Genomic DNA, 5,615 nt, shown 5'->3' on the forward strand with positions numbered 1-5,615 from the left:
GCTCTTGTACTGATTACAAAATCATAATATTGAACTTCCCTTATATTTAATTAGCAATGATCAGTTTACACACATAGCATCATATAATTCTTTCAACTAGATGATAAGTTGATGTTTTCTCTGCTTTGGCAAGGAGTTTGGAGGCTGGTTTGAAGCTGGTGATGTAGATTCAGGAGTCATTAGAGTCCATCCAGTTTGAAGAGTCATAGACAATGCAACTTTCAAGAACTTTATAAAGGAGTAATGGTAAGCTGTCCTGGGAATTATCTGAAGGAAAAGAATTTTGTTTCCTTTAGCTTATTTTTCACGAGAACTAGTCTTATCTGAAGAAAGGTCATCTTTGAATGACTCCATGATGAGCTGATCCCAAGCATTCAAATGCCCAGGATCCACGCTCCTGAGCCCAGTCTCTTAGGGTCTTTTCAGCCTCCAGACTGGCTGTGTGCGTAGCAGCAGCCGTCTTCTTGGATGCTCATGCTCCTGGAATAGCTGGGTTGTGTTTGCTGTAAAGCGCCACGTTTGCTGTGCACCTGGGAAGACGTCATGAAGCTTCTGCGGGTCAGACACTGATCAGACACTGATGCCGTTAATCATCACTGCCAACTCCTGGGCTTGAAAGCAGATGGCGAAACCCTAGTTCTCACGCCGTGTGGGCTGAGCTTGTGAGTTGATTCTACTCGTTTTCCTTTAGAAGCCCCTTTGTTTTCTTTTTCTGTTATTGTCTTTCGTCTTTCTACTGAGAGGCCTATTGTCTCAGAAACATTTCAGGCAATGTCGGAGTGTGTGTGTGTGTAAAACTATCTTTGGTCCAGAAATCCACTGTTCTTCATGGAAAAATAATGATTTTCAGTTGAAAGCACCCTCTCGAGGAACATAAGGAGGAATAAAATTAGATCCTTTCCGAGAAGAGCACTTATATATTTTGGTCACTCAAACTGCTCAATTTAGGGGTTCTTGAAATGTTTCCGTCTCAGTCAGACCCCTTCTTCTCTTTGCCCACTCCGTTTCCCTTGCTTTAAAAAGCACCTGCAAAGAAGGTGTGGAGTCACATTGGGCTAGTCAGACATGACACTTCCATGTCACCTGCCTGGCAATAGGTGGTTTCTCTTATTCTTAAGGCCTGACAAAGGTTCAGAGCCCATTGGTATTGTGGCAGCTCTCTCTCCCATCTTTTCCTTTCCCACAATCACCATTACTGTGCTTTTTTAGGTATATTGAAAAAAAATGTAAGGTTGTGGTAGACCTTCAGGAGCCATTTGCCTGATAAGTCATTCCAGATGTCCTCAGAATACAAGTGCAATTGCCAAGTGGGCTGGCAGCAAGCCTCCATTCAGGTCAATACATGTGATTTGTTTTGTTGAGGGTTAACTGTTACCAAGGAAATTAGAATTCCTGAGCCAAGATTTTCATAAATGAAGGTGATGTAGGATTTGGGATCAACTGGCCAGAGCCAGGTCTCCAGCGTTTTGAAAAGCAGTCCTGGGACAAATCAACACAGGTTCCCAAACACTGGGAACAAAGGAGCTCTGCATCAGCAATCCAATGAGAATGGTTCTTATGAAAGAGAGAGACCCTAGGCAATTAAAGATCCTTTTATCACTTTGAGAACTTTCATTACTATTGAGAAGCAGACCTTTTGCTCCTCCTAATGATTTTATTAAGTACTAAGCTCACTGAACAGGTCCCTTCTTAGTGCCTGAAATAAATCATCTGACTCTTAAGCTTCTCTAAAGAGGCCTAGGTAGATATGAAATTATATATAATATTAATAAAATAAGGACAGTTAAATGCTTTTATTTTCTAAAGGTGATAATACTCATTTGTAATTCTCACACAGGATGTGATCTGTGAGTTGGACTTCCCAGAGAACCAGACCCAAATTTAATTATAGTAAAACTTGGATAGCATCCAGCCAGTGATCTAGAAAAATGAATACAGTGTAGGATTGTGCTCCCAAAGGAAGTCATGTGGTCTTAATCCAACATCCCAGGGACTAATCAAATACCCATGCTGCATCACTGACCAAAGAACAAAGGGAATTTGAGACCCTTTGAACCACCTTTGCATTTCTATAGGAAGACAGGGCAACCTGCCAACTCCCAGGCAAGAAGAGCATGTTGCTGAGTTATTTTGCCAGCAGAGAGGACCAGTTTTCACTAAGCTTCCCACATCTTCCTTCCCCATCCCAATCATCACCAGCCACACATTTGTAAAAGCGTCCGTGGAGGAGACTGTCTACAAAAGTAGTTTCAGTGACTTTGGGCTACCTCAACCATAGCTATTTATGCATTGCACTGTTGGGCTGCTCTATCCATCCCTCTACTCATCACCAATCTCTTTATCCGCCCACATTATTCTAAAAGTCACTGGTAGCTGTGGCAGATTGTATTTTCCAAAGATGGCTGCAACATTATCTCCCATCCCACATGGTCTTCTGACAACGTGACTTTGACTCTCCTCCCATTAAGTGTTGGGATCGATGCTCCCTCTCCTTGAACATAGATGGAACCTTGTCATTGCCATGACCAATAAAATATGGTGGGAATAATGCTATGTTCTATAATGCTCTGTTTAAGGATAGACCATAAAAATGCTTTGCACTCCTACCTGTTCTTTTGGGGCACTTGGTCTTGGAACCCAGCTCTACGCTATGAGGAAGGCCGAATTAGCATACAGAGAACCCCATGAAAAAGCCAAATATTTTGGTCAATAGCCCAACTGAGGTCCCAGCTAACTGCCAGGAAAAGTCGTGAGCCGTGTGAACGAAGTCACCTCCAGATGACTCCAGTCTCTGGCCATCTATCCACTCCCTTTGCGTCTTCCCATTTGTGGCCCCAGACATGAAAAAGGAGACAAGTCATTCTTACTGTGCCCCAGCAGAATGCCTGAACCTCAGAATCTGTGAGTGGAATCAAATAGTTGTTTTGCTCCATTAAGTTTTAGAGCGGTTTGTTACACAACAAATGAATGCTGGCAAGGCTTAGACATGGTTTACTTGCTAAACCCCAAAACAGAAAATCATTAAAAACCATCAAGTTCTCACAAGTTACAAGCTTCAGTGTGAGTCAACTGGATGAACTGCATAAGCCGAAAGTGGCTCAAGACAAAGATTTGGTCTTTGACTGAGGCACAAATCTTTAAAGGTAAATAAAAGTCTGTTTTATTGTTATTTAAAGAAATTTCTCAATCCTCGGACCTCAAAGAATTCCATTTGCTTTAAAGACAGGTGCTTCCCCCATGACTTACACACTCTTGAGGGAGCTTCTCAACCTTCAGGAGGCCTTTCCACTGCCTCCCACTCCCCCGTCCCTCATCAGAAGGGTTAAGCTCTCATTCAGATCCACAGAACACCATTTACTAGGTTTTAGGTTAACTGAATGCTTCAAGTGCCTTGGAGGTCAGCAATAACAGCCACAGTTTCATTTCTTAAATCACCATAAGGAAGAGCATCCACCCTTTCTGCCCCGGGCCATTGTTTCCCTCCTCTTGACCAAGCTAACTGGCACAAACCCTTATCCCAAAACCTGTCTGAACAGGAGCTAGAAAAAAGTGTCTCTTCCCCTACTTCCTCCATCCTCACATGAGCAAAGTGCTGGTATATGCCCCAAGACTATTTCACTCTTGTATTCCTTTATGAGGCAAAGGCAGCTCGTTAGTGGCTCTCGAGGGGCCCCCCACAGTGTTTTCTCCATATGCAGGTGGTCAGACCAGGCTCTCCTCATGTAGCTTGTCCCAAAGTCCACACCTGTGAAGTTTGATGATAAATAATGCCCACACACCCAAGTGCCCCTATCAGCCCAAACGAGGCAAAATCCCCTTCAATTTCCTTTACTCATCCTTCTGAGGGGACAGACAATAAGTAATTTCCTCCAACATTGGGCCACATGGAAATGCATCTTGTTTGGAGCGAGACACTTGCTCCTGAAGATGACAGTTTTATTCTAATCCCCAGGAGCCAGAGAAAGCAATCAAAGCAGGAAGCAGATATGAGGTCTTCAAACTGCCAGGCCACCAAACAGGGTCACTCTTGAGATCAGCTCATCCTGGGAGCCAGAGGGAAACATTTGATGAAATGTAGGATTTCAGTGGCAGCAGAAGTGACACCTGAAGCTAGATCGAAGTCCTCCTGGCGAAAGCAGAGGAAATGTTCAAAGGTCAAGGAATGATTTAGGTCAAAGAGAAAAAAACAACAACTATAAGCAGTAGTAAAACCACAAAGTACTAGCTGCAAAACTGGCCAGGATCCTGTTTGAATTCAGCAAGTCCTTGATCAGAGAGTATGTTGATATTGGGGGTGTTCTAGTCTAGGACGTAACAGATTTTTTTTTTCCAAAATTTTCATACATTTTGTGGGCCATATCTGAGCATTTTCAGCCAGGTTCGATTTATAAAAAAGCATGTAAGACTAGTGGTCAGAAAATCCTGATTCTAAAACAGTTCTATTAGAAAGTGCCCACTAAGGGGAACCCTGATATGCACTAGTAGACCTTGGCCAACTGAGACCATGACACAATTGCCTCAATCTCTACATGCTCTAGAGATTCACAGTTATGCATGCTGTAGAGTTTTACACTTCCTCAAGATTTTTGTGAATTCCTTGGGTGGAGCAAGTGTTCTCTGACCTGGAAAACATGTTGTCTCTTCTAAACCCTTTCAACCCAGATATGAAACCAGCCTCTTCCTCAAGAGCCTTACACAATACCTACCCTTTATCAAGTATTTTTTGCAGGGGAAGAACACCATTCATCACGTAGCACAGCAGTATGGAAACACACTTAGGACAGCCCTACTTTGTAGTCTTTCTGATAACCCTTCCTCTCTGGGAGTCTTCCTCACCCTCCTTCCTCATGTGTAGCAATTGTGCTCAGCCCTCTACTCACCCTTCCTTCCTCTCTCCTCTCTTTTCTTCTCCCTCTCCCACTTTCCTCCTGCAGAGCATTTTAAATATTTCTTTTGTTGTCAGGCTGTAGCAAACACAAGTACCATAGAAAGTTCTGTACCTAACTGGAATTACGATGCTGACTAGTAAGCTGATGCAAGACTTAATTTCCTTACAGCAGCATTAAGACAGACACTTCCCCCTTGGCATTTGAGTTTGTCATTTTAAAGATGCCAGGATTGGACTGTGATCCTCCACGATGGCATTCTCCTCGAGCCCACTGGGGAGCCAACATCGTGCATGTGGAAAAGAAATGTCAGCATGTTGGCACTGGGGCTAATAAACAGACCTGCTGATTGCATTTTATGTGGAATGTGAAATTCAAGGAAAACACTGGGGGAGATCAGCATTCCTGAGTAGAGTCCTATGCCATTTTTTAAAAATATGTTCATTCCTACTCTACCACAACTATCTATGAAACTTTGGGTAATTAGTTAGCATATTTGAGCTTTTTTTTTTCAATGTCGATTTGCTACAAATAGTGTTGGTGATCTCTATCTAAGGTATAGTTCAACCACTTGGGACAGATGTTTGGTGGAGAATATTAAAGCTAAACCAGTATCCTGTGACTTATATTTCTTCTCCTATATATAAACCCAACTGAAATGAATGCACATGCGCATCAAAGGACGTGTGTAGAAATGGTCCCAGCAACATTCTTCATAATAGGCCCATA

The 5,615-nt window shown here is 42.8% G+C and overlaps 1 long non-coding RNA gene across 1 annotated transcript; it reads right to left on the reverse strand.

The window, feature by feature from the left end:
- Nucleotides 1-3,136: 3,136 nt before the first annotated feature.
- On the reverse strand, nucleotides 3,137-5,009 carry LOC139437526 (uncharacterized). The gene is made up of 2 exons (XR_011647391.1): nucleotides 4,881-5,009; nucleotides 3,137-4,126 (listed from the first exon to the last, which is right to left on the reverse strand). It is a non-coding gene; the product is annotated as an uncharacterized lncRNA (long non-coding RNA).
- Between the last annotated feature and the right edge of the window lie 606 nt (nucleotides 5,010-5,615).

This window comes from Dasypus novemcinctus, chromosome 24 (genome assembly GCF_030445035.2).
Source record: "Dasypus novemcinctus isolate mDasNov1 chromosome 24, mDasNov1.1.hap2, whole genome shotgun sequence".
Classification (NCBI taxonomy): domain Eukaryota; kingdom Metazoa; phylum Chordata; class Mammalia; order Cingulata; family Dasypodidae; genus Dasypus; species Dasypus novemcinctus.